The 15,096-nt window shown below is 38.7% G+C and overlaps 1 protein-coding gene across 1 annotated transcript in view; it reads left to right on the top strand.

Annotated features, from left to right (window-relative positions):
* Positions 1–15,096, top strand: part of LOC119427624 (GDNF family receptor alpha-4-like) — a 559,979-nt gene that overhangs the window by 58,780 nt on the left and 486,103 nt on the right. The window lies entirely within an intron of this gene.

The raw sequence follows: 15,096 nt of genomic DNA, 5'->3' as shown, positions 1-15,096 counted from the left end.
AAAAAAACGAAGTCCAGATGACATGATTCAACCTTTTTTGTTGTTATATACCTGGATGACTGAGAAAACAAACTTTGTGAATAGAGGAGGATGTTCAAATGCAGAAGCAGTGAAATGGTCACTGGGCTAGTCATCCAAAAGTGGTCTTTGCCCATTTTTTCCCAGCTGATAGATGCTGTCCACAAGTCCCAGGAAAGTTACAATGTAACCCTTTTTACTCCTCTGCAGAATTTAAGGGCAAACAATACAATCATCCATCTTGACCACCAGTGTGATCCAACAATGAACTGTAGCCACTGCCTTGGTCAGGTCATTCTAAAAGAGTTGACCTTCCATTTGTCTTGTCACAGCTTACTTTTCTCAAAAACTTCCAGCAAACGAGAGTAGACTGCACTGAAGAGCAGTATCCAAAACGAGATGACATGCCTCATCTGTTGGAGCCCGAAATTAGGGGAGCTAATTGGTTTCTAATCAGAGCTGTAGTTTCAGTGTGGTGCCGTTGTGCTCAATCTGTTAGAACAGAAATAGTGAAGCAGTGTGAAATAAGTATTCAGAAATCAGGTTCAGGGCCAGGCAGTCAGCTGATAACCCAATGGGAGGCAAAGAAGCCTGGGGATGTGTGCAAATGGGCCAAATAGTTGCTGGAAATCCACCCAAACTCTCTCATATATATGCCAGAATACATACAAACAGGCTAATAAGAGTTTTTAATTCAACATTCTTTATGGTTTTTGACCATGTAAGAACAGTCTTACAGCAAAATCTTGTCTTATACTTTCTTACTTGGCCAAAAACATCAAATAGGAAAATGGGACAGGGCCTGAAAACAGCATGTTTAAAAACATGTTTAAATTTTGATTAAAGGGACAGCACATATTTATTAACAACAACAAGAGAACATTTGTGACGCTACGGTAGATTGATGGTCAGTGTTGCAGGCTGTGTCCTGAGGTTGCATGTTTGAGTCCAAACTGTGTTAGGAATGGCATCCAGTGTAAAGAGGTAGTGCTTTTGTTTCTCGTTATGCTTTTTAGTCTGTTTTATTTAAATTAAACCTAAATGTGTACCCTGTGTACATAATTTTGCTCCACCACATGTACCACATGTGGTGCGAACAACAATAAAGAATATCTGTATCTGTAAAGTAGCATTTTTTTCTCCAAATAATTCAAATTATATTAGGTATTTAGGCATCTGTGTGGCCGTCCGTTAACCATTACATCACATCTTGTTGACAAACGTATAGCAAAATATATTCAGGACGTAATAATTTAAATGTTTGAAGGATCAGTTAAATATTCAGAAATGTGAGGATAAGTGGCATTTAAGGTTAAAAAGTATCTTTTTATTATGAAAGGTAATTTTTTATTGCCAAAAGCTGACTTGACAAACCAAAAGCAAGATATTACCCTTCCCCTTCCCACCCCACAAAAAGGGAGATTTTCCAGTTCAAAAGTTTATGTTTAGTGTAAATTACCACAGTTTATATGGGGTTGTCTTACATTTTCCAGTCCAGTCTTGGCGTCCCACAAATTGAAACAATGTCCCGCATTTGACCATGTCAAATTCTGAAAAGTCAAAAAAAAAAGTGTGACAGGCACTCCTTGAAACGTTATGATTATCCAGTGGCTGCACAAGGTCCATATTACATCCAACAAAAGTATAAATTGTAAAGAAATACAGTAATATGATCTAAGATATGAACTAAGAAAGATGCTAAACTAAGAATTTGCTAAGCACTAGTAGTACAAAAACAATACTCTGAACAACAGCAGCACGAACATGAGTCTGTGTGAGTAGATGAACGAATGAACACAGCAGCATGAAATAAATAAGCAGCATGAGATCAGCAACATGGATAGTCAGCAGCAGATATCAACAATCAAGTGGCATCACAGTGATAATCCTGATTAGGGATTCATAAGTCCAACAGCTTCATAGTAGAAGTGGTTCCTCAGTCTAGTGGTTCTACAATAAATGCTCCTCAATAGGGCTGGGCGATATGGACCAAAATTAATATTGCAATATTTTAAGATCAATGGCGATATATCATATATATATATATTCATTTTTTCTTTCCATAAAGTAATAACAAAAATATATTTGAGTCAAAGCTCTGTCCCAATTGTCACACATGCAAATATAGTAAACAGCTGTAAATGTACAACATAAATGTCTCATAAATAAACTATGTACACATATTAGTTTATTTTTTAGACCTTTATTTACATATATTACATAATAATCCTGTTCAACTGTGCTGCCTTTACAACGTTAGTAAACATGTGTGAACTGCAGCTGCAGCTCTTGACATACTTCAGCCTCCTTCCCTGAAACAAACCAAAGGTCAAAACTTATTTTAGCCGTGATGTGCTATATGAGAGGAAAAGTGAGAGGTGGCACCACAATATTGATAAATCAGCAGCTTATCTTATCGCTAAGGAGACAGTCCTTACCTTAACGGCTAACGCTTTAGCCGTCTTGTTCCAGATTTGAGACTGGGACCATCGATTTTAACTTCTGGAAAAAAGAATTGGTTTTGCCATAACTTATGCTGGCATCGTTGGCAGTGAACACTTTAACCATTTCTGGTCACAGGCCATTTTCTGAATTTTTGTAATTTGGTTTCTGAAGACAACCACATAACTCATTACTACTCTCAGAAAAGTCCATGATCTTATTCTTCAAGCCTAACATTGGTGTCCAGTATCTGAGAGACGAGGGAAAAAGTTATTTTGCAGAGACTGGAAAAATGGTTGGTGCTAGCTTATTGCTACAGTCTATTCAGCCCTATATGTGGTAGAAAAAAGGAAAAGCATATTACAATATATAAAGGGAGGAGCTGTGGTGTGGCAGAAACCGGGAGTGGAAGAGAAGTATGTTAGACTAGTACAGGACATGTTTGAGGACAGCAGGACACATAAGAGGGCATGTTTGAAGACAGTAGGATATGTTAGACTGGTACAAGACATGTATGAGGACAGCAGCACAGAGGTGAGATATACTGTAGGAGTAACGGATAGTATTAAGGTGAAGGTGGTATTGCATTAAGGACTGACTCTGAGCCCCTTCTTGTTTGTTCTGGAGAATAATTTCTCAGGAGAGATTTGTGACAAAAGGGTGGCAGCAAAGGTCAAAGTAAATGGAATGGACTGTACTTATATAGCACCTTTCTATCTTAGAGATACTCAAAGCGCTTTACACTACAATTTGTGCCCTCATTTACCCATTCATGCAACACTACTAGATGTCTACAAAGCTAATTGAACAAATCATTCTAAAGAGACTAATTGGTGCTTTATTACATTCATACACTGATGGGACACACATTGGAGGCAATGAGGGGTTCAGTGTCTTGCCCAAGGACACTTCGGCATGTGACTGCTGGTGGAATTGAACCACCAACACTTGCATTGGAGGATGACTGCTCTAACCACTCAGCCACACTGTTTACTAGACAGTTGTGAGACCAGCTATGTAAATGGACTGTACTTATACAGCGCCTTTCTATCTTATTTCAAGATACTCAAAGCACTTTACACTACAATCTGTGTCCTCATTGACCCATTCATACAGCTCTCTACTAGATCTCTACAAAGCTATTTGAACAAATTATTCTAAAGAGACTAATCAGTGCTTTAGATCACATTCATACACTGATTGGACACACATCAGAGGCTATGTAGTTAGGTTTGTAGATGGTGGCACAGACAAAAGTCAGGAGAAAGAAATTGGATGTGGCAGAAATGAAGGTGTTGAAGTTCTCCATAGGAGTGACAAGGATGTATAAAATTAGGAATGAGATCATCAGATGTACAGCACAGGTTGAACAACTGGGAGATACAGTTAGAGAGGCCAGACTGAGATGGTTTGGACATGTCCAGAGATGGGACAATAGTTTGGACATGTCCAGAGGATGGACAGTGGGTATATTGGTAGAAGGATGGTAGAAATGCATTTGCCAGAAAATTTTGGAAAATTTGGAGTGAGGACAGAGGATGCAGAGGACAGAGTGAGATGGAAAAGGATGACTTGGTCATTCACATGGCGACCCCTGAAGAGATGAAAGAAAGACAAAAATAAGAAGGCAACCTTGAAGTCCACAAGATGAACTCTGACTGTTTTTCTTTGGTTTTTGGCCTAAATTGAATTACATATACAGTAACTTGTTTTGAAATGGATCTGTTTCTTCCTTTTAACAACCCTATTATACCTTTTATACGACTTCTGTATGAAGCTGACTTGATAGAATTATCATGTCCAATGGTACAAAACTGTAAAATGTTGTAGAATTTAGGAACCTATTCATAACTCTTATTTTTACTGGAAAATATCAGTCTAACAAAGTGGTTGCAATAGAAAGATCATGTGTTTTCTCACAATACTAGCAGTTTATCATAAAGGAAGAGCATGTTCTGACATAAAAGACCCAATCATATGTAGGCAGTATCATAGGTAGGCAGTAGTTCATCTGAAGCTTAACTGAACTTTTTTTTAACCTCTTTCAAGGCCAGTCAGTGCGTGGTCAAATGGCCCTGTGTCGCTGACAATTGTGTGGCAAGTAATCTTGCCATATAATTGAATCGTCAGTCGCGTGTGTCCGCTGACAAAATCAAAATCCCGACACAGGCCTGGCCCGCACATTAAATGACCTGGCCCAGTCCTAATCCGGTTTAGGATGGGCCAGGATCCGGGTTCGGGTCAGAAATTACAGCTCTAGTCCACTCTTTTTTTAAGTCTGGGCTTTTACGTATTGACATAATAAAAATGATTTGGTCTATACAAAACTCTAAAATTATTTAAATATGGCCTTAAGTGACAAGAACGCTCAACCATGTCATGTATTAAAACAAAATCAAAGTCAAATTGGAAAAGCTGTTTTGCTGTAAATCTAAATCCACAGCATAATCTAGTAGCTTGTAGAAGCACGTTTTGCAGAGATGAGCGCCTGATTATGTCTGTAATTTTTCAATTCATTTTATTTATATAGCGCCAAATCACAACAAAGTTGTCTCAGGGACTTTACAGGAACATTCACATAAAAGCCAATTAGTAAAGTTCTCTATCTAAGGAATCCAGCAGACAAGTTGAATCTTGGCTTCGTTGCAGTCTCCCATCCTGAGCAAGCACAGTGGCAACAGTGGAAAGGAAAAACTCCCTTTTTAAAAAGGAAGAAACCTCCAGCAGAACCAGGCTCAGGACAAGCGGCCTTCTGCTTTGACCGGCTGGTTGAGAGGACAGGAAGGAGAGACAGACGAACACAGAATGGTAGGTTCAGGTGTATCTGAAAGACAAAAAAAAACACGTTAAGGATAGAAAGTAATTACAAATACAAAACAGGTTGAGCAGAGTAAGTAAAGACAGTAGCAGAGTGAAAATTGTGGTCAGTTTGTCCTCTAGCAGTCTAAGCCTATAGCAGCATAACTAAGGGACAGCTCAGGAAACCCAAGCCGACCCTAACTATAGGATTTAGCAAAAAGGAAAGTCTTAATCCTAGTTTTAAAACTGGATAATGTGTCAGTCTCACGGACAGAGATTGGAAGTTGGTTCCACAAGAGAGGAGCCTGAGAACTGAAAGATCTGTCTCCCATTCTGTTTTTGTAAATTCTAACCACAAGTAAACCTGCAGTCTGAGAGTGAAGTGCTCTGTTAGGAAAATATGGAACAATAGGATCTGTAATATAAGATGGAGCCAGGTTGTTGAGAGCTTTGTAGGTTAGAAGTAATATTTTGAATTATATTCTAGATTTGACAGGGAGCCAATGGAGAGAAACTAAAACTGGAGAAATATGATCTCTCCTGCTAACTCCAGTTAAGACTCTGGCAGCAGCATTTTGGATCAACTGAAGACGTTTTAAAGAAGATTTGGACACAAGTAAGACCACATCAGTCTCCCATGTGATTGTAGGGCAATTTTAACTCTTCTTTGCAATGTTGCTTCAGTTCATTGAGGTTTGTATGCATTAATTTCAGTTCAGTTCAATTCAGTTTACTTATTTATTGCCAAATCACAACAGAAGTTGTCTTAGGACACTGAACAAAAACATTCCAATGCATTATAAATTCCAATGAATAAGTTCTCTATCTAAGGAAGCCAGCAGACGCATTGAATCTTCACTTCGTCACTGTCTCCCATCCTGAGCAAGCAGAAAGGAGACAGTGGAAAGGAAAAACTCCCTTTTAACAGGAAGAAACCTCCAGTAGAACCAGGCTCAGGACAAGCGTTCATCTGCTTCGACCGGCTGGGTTTGAGAGGACAGGAAGGAGAGACAAACACAGAATGACAAGTCCACGTTTACTTCCTATAGGAAGCAAGACAATAAAAAATGCATGTTAAGATAGAAATAAATACAAATACAAACAGGTAGGCTAGAGCAAGTAAAGACAGTAGCGAAGTGAAGAAATGGGGTCAGTTTGTCTTCCAGCAGTCTAAGCCTATAGCAGCATAACTAAGGGATAGCTCAGGAAACCCAAGCCAACCCCAACTATAGGATTTATCAAAAGGAAAGACTTAAGCCTAATCTTAATAGTAGACAATGTGTCAGCCTCATGGACAGAAACTGGCAGTTGGTTCCACAAAAGAGGAGCCTGAGAACTGAAAGCTCTACCTCCCATTCTGCTTTTAGAAACTCTAGGAACCACGAGTAAATCTGCAGTCTGTGAACAAAAAGCTCTGTTAAGAAAATATGGAACAATAAGATCTATAATAGGCAGCACGGTGGCGCAACTGGTAGAGCTGCTGCCTCTCAGCGAGCAGGTCCTTGGTTCAAACCCCGGTCCAGGGGCCTTTCTGGGTGGAGTTTGCATGTTCTCTCCGTGCATGCGTGGGTTTTCTCCGGGTACTCCGGTTTCCTCCCACAGTCCAAAAACATGCATGTTAGGCTGATTGGTAACTCTAAATTGTCCCTAGGTGTGAGTGAGAGAGTGAATGGTTGTTTGTCTCGTTTGTCTCTATGTGTCCCTGTGATGGACTTGCGACCCGTCCAGGGTGTACCCCGCCCCTCGCACAGTGATTGCTGGACATGGGCACCAGCGACCCCCGTGACCCAAAATGGAATAAGCGGGTAAAGAAAATGGATGGATGGAAGATCTATAATATATAATATAGATGTTAGAAGTAAGATTCTGAATTATTTTGAATTCTATTCTGAATTTGACAGGGAGCAATGGAGAGAAGCTAAAACTGGAGAAAAATGCTCTCTCCTATCAACCCTCATTAATTTGTATGCATCTTTTATGACTGTTTATTGTTGTCATTGTTGTCCACTGTTGTCATCACTCTTTGTTAAAAAAAAAAAGTCAGGTCTCTTGTAAATGAGTCCCCGAGGCTCAATGGGCTTAACCTGTATAAATAAAGGTTGAATTAAAACTCTTGCAGTCTTCAGTTGCTTTGGATCAACTGAAGACTTTTTAAAGAAAATAAGTAAAAGTTTATTTACAACTCTCTGTACAGAGGTTTTCACCGCAGCATTTCAATCAAGTCAGGTTCTGAACGCATTGCTTCTTTTCAAAGTTGCCAGTCTCATTGTTTAGTTGCATGAATCACACGGACAAGCTTTAGCAGAGAGACAGATGGCCTCACACTTTGACCTATTTATAATTGACTCATAATCACACATCCTGTGGCTTCAAAACATGTCTAAATCATCAACCTCCCAACACCATGCTTGACAGGTGGTGTTTTTGAATATAGGCAGTGCTTTGCTTTAGCTCAATTTGGCACTGCATTATGGGTTACCAGCTCCTCTTCAGTCATGTATATCAAAAAAATATTGGGGGTTTGCAATTTCTTTGAGTATTTGTACAGTCTGTCTTGAGAGTACATTTGGGGCGGCTGTGGCTGAGTGGTTAAAGCAGTCGTTCTCCAATGCAAGAGTTGGGGGTTCAAATCCACCAGCAGTCACATGCCCAAGTGTCCAAGGGCAAGACACTGAACTCCTCATCGCCTCCGATGTGTGTCCCATCAGTGTATGAATGTGATAAAGCTCTGATTAGTCTCTTTAGAATGATTTGTTCACTTAGCTTTGTAGAGATCTAGTAGAGTGCTGTATGAATGGGTAAATGTGGCAAAGATTGTAGTGTAAAGCGCTTTGAGTATCTTGATTAGATAGAAAGGCGTTGTATAAGTACAGTCCATTTACCATTTACCATTTGTTGGCATCTACTCGTAGCAAGATTGGAAGCTGTCCTAAATGTGTTTCACTTTATAAAACTTTTTTTATTTTTTTTTATTTTGAAATTGTTCTTAAATATAAACATTTTCAGTCAGGTCATCTGGACAGTTTCTTTCTTTTTGTGCTGAAACATTTCACCTTCCATCCAGAAGGCGTCATCAGTCAAGGAAACACACAACAAAACTGATTCTTCCCCCAACAGCTTACTCCAAAGTGGAACAAACCAGTTATGTTGATGCTAAGATGGTGTCTTTGGCACGGCCCCTCCTCCAGTGCCGGCCCTCTTCCTCGTCGACAGTCATGTCAAACTGGTTCAGTTTGCAGGAAGAGGGCCACCTGCATCATGAAGGACCCCACTCACCCAGCACACACACTTTTTGACCCGCTCCCCTCAGGCTGGAGTCATGACATGACTGTCGACAAGGAAGAGGGCTAGCTCCAGAGGAGGGGCCATGCCAAAGACACCATCTTAGCATCAACATAACTGGTTTGTTCCACTTTGGATTAAGCTGTTGGGGGAAGAATCAGTTTTATATTGCGTGTTTTCTTGACTGATGAAGACTTCTGGATGGAAGGTGAAATGTTTCAGCCCAAAAAGAAAGAAACTGTCCAGATGACCTGACTGAAAATGTTTGTATTGTATACCTGGATTATTGAGCATGGACTTTGTTTGTTCTTAAATAGCTTTATCAAGGTATAAGGTTCAAGGAGACTTTACTGTCATTCGCATCACATGTGGTACATGAGGTGGAACGAAACTGTGTACTCAAGGTCCCAGTTACACCCAAAAATAGCCATATTATAAAGTATATTAAAGAAAAGAAGAAGTATACAATGAGCTAAGATATACAATACAATACACAATACAACTTTATTTATAAAGCACTTTAAAACAACACCGTTGGCCAAAGTGCTGTACACTAACACATACAAGCATAAAATCTATGAACTTAACAAATACCATAAAAGTAATGAACTACCAAATCATAAAGCAGCAAACCGTAACAACAATAAAACAAATAACATAAAACAGGAAAGCCAACATTTCAAGCTGCGTTAAAAGCCAAGGAGAAAAAATGAATCTTCAGAGCAGATTTAAAAACAGGAAGTGAGTCATCTTGTCTGACGTGCAGAGGCAGCTCGTTCCACAGTTCAGGGGCAGCGACTGAGAACACTCGGTCACCTCTCAGCCTCATGTTGGACTTTGGGACGACCAACAGCAGCTGATCAGCTGACCTGAGAGAGCGTGAGGGAATGTACAGCTGGAGAAGGTCGGACAGGTACTGTGGGGCGAGATCATGAAGACATTTGAATACAAACAAAAGAACCTTAAAATTAATCCGGAAACGAACTGGAAGCCAGTGTAGCGATTTTAGGACAGGGGTGATGTGCTCTCGTTTTCTGGTGCCAGTTAAAAGACGAGCAGCAGCGTTCTGAACCAGCTGAAGTCGAGTCAGTAATGACTGGCTCAGGCCCACATAAAGTGAATTGCAATAGTCTGGACGAGTTGTAATGAAAGCATGGATTAAAATATCAAAATGATGTTGTGACAGGAATGGTTTCACCTTGGCCAGTTGTCTCAGGTGATAAAAGCTGGACTTGACCACAGATTTAATCTGAGCATCCAGTTTAAAATTATTGTCCAACCTCACACCCAGGTTGGTTGCTGTCTCAGTCAGATGTTTGGTTAAAGGACCCAGATCAACATGGACTTTGGAACCGGGCTTAAACAACAAGACCTCTGTCTTTTTCTCATTAAAGTGTAAAAAGTTCTGTGACATCCATGCTCTGACTTCCACCATACATTCCAGGAGTTGGTTCAAGGAGTACTGTTTATCTTGTTTCAAAGGAACGTAGATTTGGCTGTCATCGGCGTAAAAATGAAAAGAAATACCATGTTTCCGGAGAATATATCCCAGAGATAGTAAATAAAGGGAAAACAGAAGGGGGCCAAGTACAGATCCCTGAGGTACTCCACATGTGAGAGGTGCTACAGAGGACTTCACAGAACCAAAGCGCACACACACACACACACCCACATATATGCTAAACAATAATAATGTAATATAATACAGGTAATAAACAGCAGCCTGAACATGAGACTAATGTGAGCAGATGGGTATGAGCAGTTTAAAGGCAAGAAATCAGCAGCATGGATCATCAGAAGCACAGATAAAGTGTCAAATCTATAATGTAAGTGGCATTAAAGTGATTTTTCTGGTTTGGGATTTCTGACTCTAACACAGCGCTATTCAACAAAACTGCTCATGGGGCCACAGTTTCTGAAAGCCCACAGCTCAGGGGCCAGACATACTGCAATTAAAATCATTATGTAAATAAACCTATGTTTACAACCCTGCTGTAACAGCTTAAGGGTAGAAGCTGTTCCTCAGTCTAGTGGTTCTACACTTAATGTTCCTCAACCTCCAGCCTGAAGGGAGCAGGTCAAAAAGTGTGTGTGCTGGGTGAGTGGGGTCCTTCATGATGCAGGTGGCCCTCTTCCAGCATCTGGAGGTGTAGATGTCTGTGATGGTGGGGAGGCTGACTCCAACAGTCTTCTGTGCAGCCTTCACCACTCTCTGCAAAGCTTTTCTTTCTCCAGCAGAGCATAATAATCTGTCTAATTTTTCCCAGATTGATGGGTCAAGTCAAATGTATTTATAAAGCACATTTAAAAACACCTGCTGTTACCAAAGTGCTTAACAATAAGATCAAGGCAGTAATTAAAGAAAAAAAGATGTAATTTAAAACTTCAAAAATTAGATAATAAAAACACAAAAACAGAAACAATGAAATACTAAATCAAATGTGTTAAAATTCAGTGAAAACAGGTGTGTTTTTGGAAGAGGAGAGGTCAATAGGAGCATTTAAAAGTCTTTAAATGTGTAGCAGCAATTATTTCTGTAACGTCATTGCTGTTGTGTCTTTGTCTTAACCTTAAATTAATACACTCCTGTAAACTCCAGAGCAACAAACAAGCAAATCTCCAGCTTTTATAGAGGTAAACATACTGCATTTGCTGATGATTAGTAAACAATTTCTTAGATTAGATTAGGTTAGTACCTAAACTAATTACATTAGCAGCACCTAGCATCTGATTTCTCTTTTAAATCTTGTGAATCCATGAGAAGTGGATTTAATTGTTTTTATCCATACACAGCTAAACATTTTAATTAATTTTAATTAATATTGATGTGTGTTTTTGTACATTGTAGGTTAAATTTTAATCATTTTAGAACCTATTACAGATCTGAAGAAGACTGATGAAGTCGTTGGGATAAAAGATGAAACATTTCAAAAAGAATAATCCATCCAGAGGACCTGACTTAATCTTGTTCGATTAATTTACCTGGATTATTGGGCATGCATCAGATCTTTGATTTGGCACATCCAAATACATTTTTTAAACTGATTTAGGTAGGATGTTTAACATTGGGTCAAAGGTTGTTTCATTTTATTTTATTTTTTTCCCTCATGTTGTTCCTGCCTTATGTAGTACAGGAATATATTTCACCAGTGTGATGCCAAAAGTAGTTTGTAGTGTGTAAAAATGGGTCAAGAAATTGTTTGTTGTTGTGTAACAGAGTTCTATGGGATTACATAGAGTGCCTTGCGAAAGTATTCGGCCTCCTTGAACTTTTCAACCTTTTGCCACATTTCAGGCTTCAAACATAAAGATATAAAATTAAATTTTTTGTGAAGAATCAACAACAAGTGGGACACAATCGTGAAGTGGAATGAAATTTATTGGATGTGTTCAAACTTTTTTAACAAATAAAAAACTGATAAGTGGGGCGTGCAATATTATTGGGCCCCTTTACTTTCAGTGCAGGAAACTCAGTCCAGAAGTTCAGTGAGGATCTATGAATGATCCAATGTTGTCCCAAATGACTGAGGATGATAAATAGAACCCACCTGTGTGTAATCAAGTCTCCGTATAAATGCACCTGCTCTGTGATAGTCTCAGGGTTCTGTTCAAAGCGCAGAGAGCATCATGAAGACCAAGGAACACACCAGGCAGGTCCGAGATACTGTTGTGGAGAAGGTTAAAGCAGGATTTGGATACAAAAAGATTTCCCAAGCTTTAAACATCCCAAGGAGCACTGTGCAAGCAATCCTATTGAAATGGAAGGAGTATCAGACCACTGCAAATCAGAATCAGAATCAGTTTATTATCGCCATGTCAATGAACGAGGTTCACAAACTAGGAATTTGCTTCGACATAAGGTGTGAATAGTAGTAAAGTAAAATAAAGTAAAAATAAAGTAAAAATTAAGTAAAAATGAGAACATTACATAAGACATAAGACCTGTGTACACCCACAAATAAAGTAAAATTAAAAACATAACATAACCATATGTACACCCATACAATAGAAAACAATAAAAAAGCTTAGAAAACAGTACAGATGGAGTATTCAATTATAATACAGATGTAATGTGACCAAAGCAGAAGTTATGTAGCATTATGAGTGTTCAGAAATGTACCAAGACCCGGCCGTCCCTCTAAACTTTCATCTGGAACAAGGAGAAGACTGATCAGAGATGCAGCCAAGAGGCCCATGATCACTCTGGATGAACTGCAGAGATCTACAGCTGAGGTGGGAGAGTCTGTCCATAGGACAACAATCAGTCGTACACTGCACAAATCTGGCCTTTATGGAAGAGTGGCAAGAAGAAAGCCATTTCTCAAAGATATCCATAAAAAGTGTTTAAAGTTTGACACAAGCACCTGGGAGACACCAAACATGTGGAAGAAGGTGCTCTGGTCACATGAAACCAAAATCAAACTGTATGGCCACAATACAAAACAGCTCATCACCCTGAACACACCATCCCCACTGTCAAACATGGTGGTGGCAGCATCATGGTTTGGGCCTGCTTTTCATCAGCAGGGACAGGGAAGATGGTCAGAATTGATGGAAGATGGATGGAGCCAAATACAGGACCATTCTGGAAGAAAACCTGTTTGAGTCTGCAAGAGACCTGAGACTGGGACAGAGATTTATCTTCCAACAAGACAATGATCCAAAACATAAAGACACATCTACAATGGAATGGTTCACAAATAAACGTATCCAGGTGTTGGAATGAACAAGTCAAAGTCCAGACCTGAATCCAATCCAGAATCTGTGGAAAGAGCTGAAGACTGCTGTTCACAAACGCTCTCTATCCAACCTCACTGAGCTCCAGCTGTTCTGCAGGAAGAATGGGCAGAACTTCAGTGTCTCCATGTTCAAAACTGATGGAGACAAACCCCAAGAGACTTGCAGCTGGAACTGCAGCAAGAGGCGGAGCTACAAAGTATTAATGCAAGGGGGCCCAATAATAGTGCACGCCTCACTTTTCAGATTTTTATTTGTTTAAAAAGTTTGACACATCCAATAAATTTCATTCCACTTCACGATTGTGTCCCACTTGTTGTTGATTCTTCACAAAAAATTAAAATGTTATATCTTTATGTTTGAAGCCTGGAATGAGGCAAAAGGTTGAAAAGTTCAAGGGGCCCAATACTTTCACAAGGCACTGTATATTGTTGTGGGTTTCATGGTACATATTGTTGAGAAAGCAATAATTGTAATGGAAAATAACTGATCAATTTAGAGAAGATATGCATGTCACCCACTACTTTTCAAGCCAGAGCTATAAACTGTACTCCAATGTTTCGAAAGATCAGACTTATAGCCATGATGCTCAATCTTTGTAATGTTATAGATGATTTTATGTAATTTTGTGAAATGAGTTGGAACCAAATGTATGTGGAGAGCATAATTCTCAACAACTAACTCTTTGTAAAATTTTGTGTTTTTTGAGATTTCTTAGATCTGGTGGCCATCTTGAATATAACATCTTGGCCATGTTTATCGACTTCAGAAGTTAACCAATTATGGATGTCCTTCAGTGACTACTTTCTGAGAGTCTGAATATGAAATCAGTCTTTTGGTTTATGAGATATTTTGCTCATGTAGACAAACGAACACATATGCACATGTAGTGGTTTTAAAATGGTTTCGGTTGGAAAAAAAAAGACAGAAAAAACGTTTAAAAATATTGTTTTGTATTATTTAACAAAAATGTATTGTCTTTGGTTTGTGGTTGTATGTGGGAAATGTAAAAGTAAAAAACAAAAACAAAAAAACACCATAATTCATTCCTCAGTTGCAGTAAAATTCATGGGAATAAGATGCACTGTGAATGCTGATCTAATGATCTATGATTGATTATTCTGGTCTTTCAGGTTAAATGCCATAGAATGATGCAGTAAAATAACATGTTTTAAATGCATTTTCTTTAATGTTACTTTTCTGACTACAATAGTATATAGTCTTTAGAGCGATATCTTTTCAAAGTTTATGTTAGAGAGTTTATTTACCAATTGTGTCTCGATTGGTTATGTCTGAGTTAACACAGGAAAAACGTGGTGCTTCTGCTCATCCATTACAACACTGGAAGTGGCAGAAGTAACAACGTGTCCATGTCTGTTTTCACTATTCCCCTTTACAGGGGTGCAACACACATACAAAAACATTATCATCCTTTGCCATCAGCAGCCGGAAGGATAAAGGAAGCCAGTGGCGCCAGATTCATTTTGAGCTGGGGGGTCTGTGGGGTCTTTCGTCACCTTGCACTCTGTTCATATGCACCTTGAATGTCAAGGGCACATGTTCAATTTTGCCACATAGTAAATGGGTACTTTCACAGTCGTCAGATTTGGAAAAGTTTGCAACAAAAGTCTTTCTTTTGAAAATGATTTAAATATATATATATATATATATATTTTTTATTTTTTATTATTTTTTTTTTATAAAAAATATATAATATAATATAAAATATATTATATATATATATATATATATATATATTTATAAAAAATATATAATATAATATAAAATATATTATATATATGTATATATATATATATA

Source organism: Nematolebias whitei, chromosome 21, assembly GCF_014905685.2.
Source record: "Nematolebias whitei isolate Nwh7 chromosome 21, NemWhi1, whole genome shotgun sequence".
Lineage (NCBI taxonomy): Eukaryota > Metazoa > Chordata > Actinopteri > Cyprinodontiformes > Rivulidae > Nematolebias > Nematolebias whitei.
Note: the sequence above shows the minus strand (reverse complement) of the source record. Positions and strands in the feature narration are given on the sequence as shown.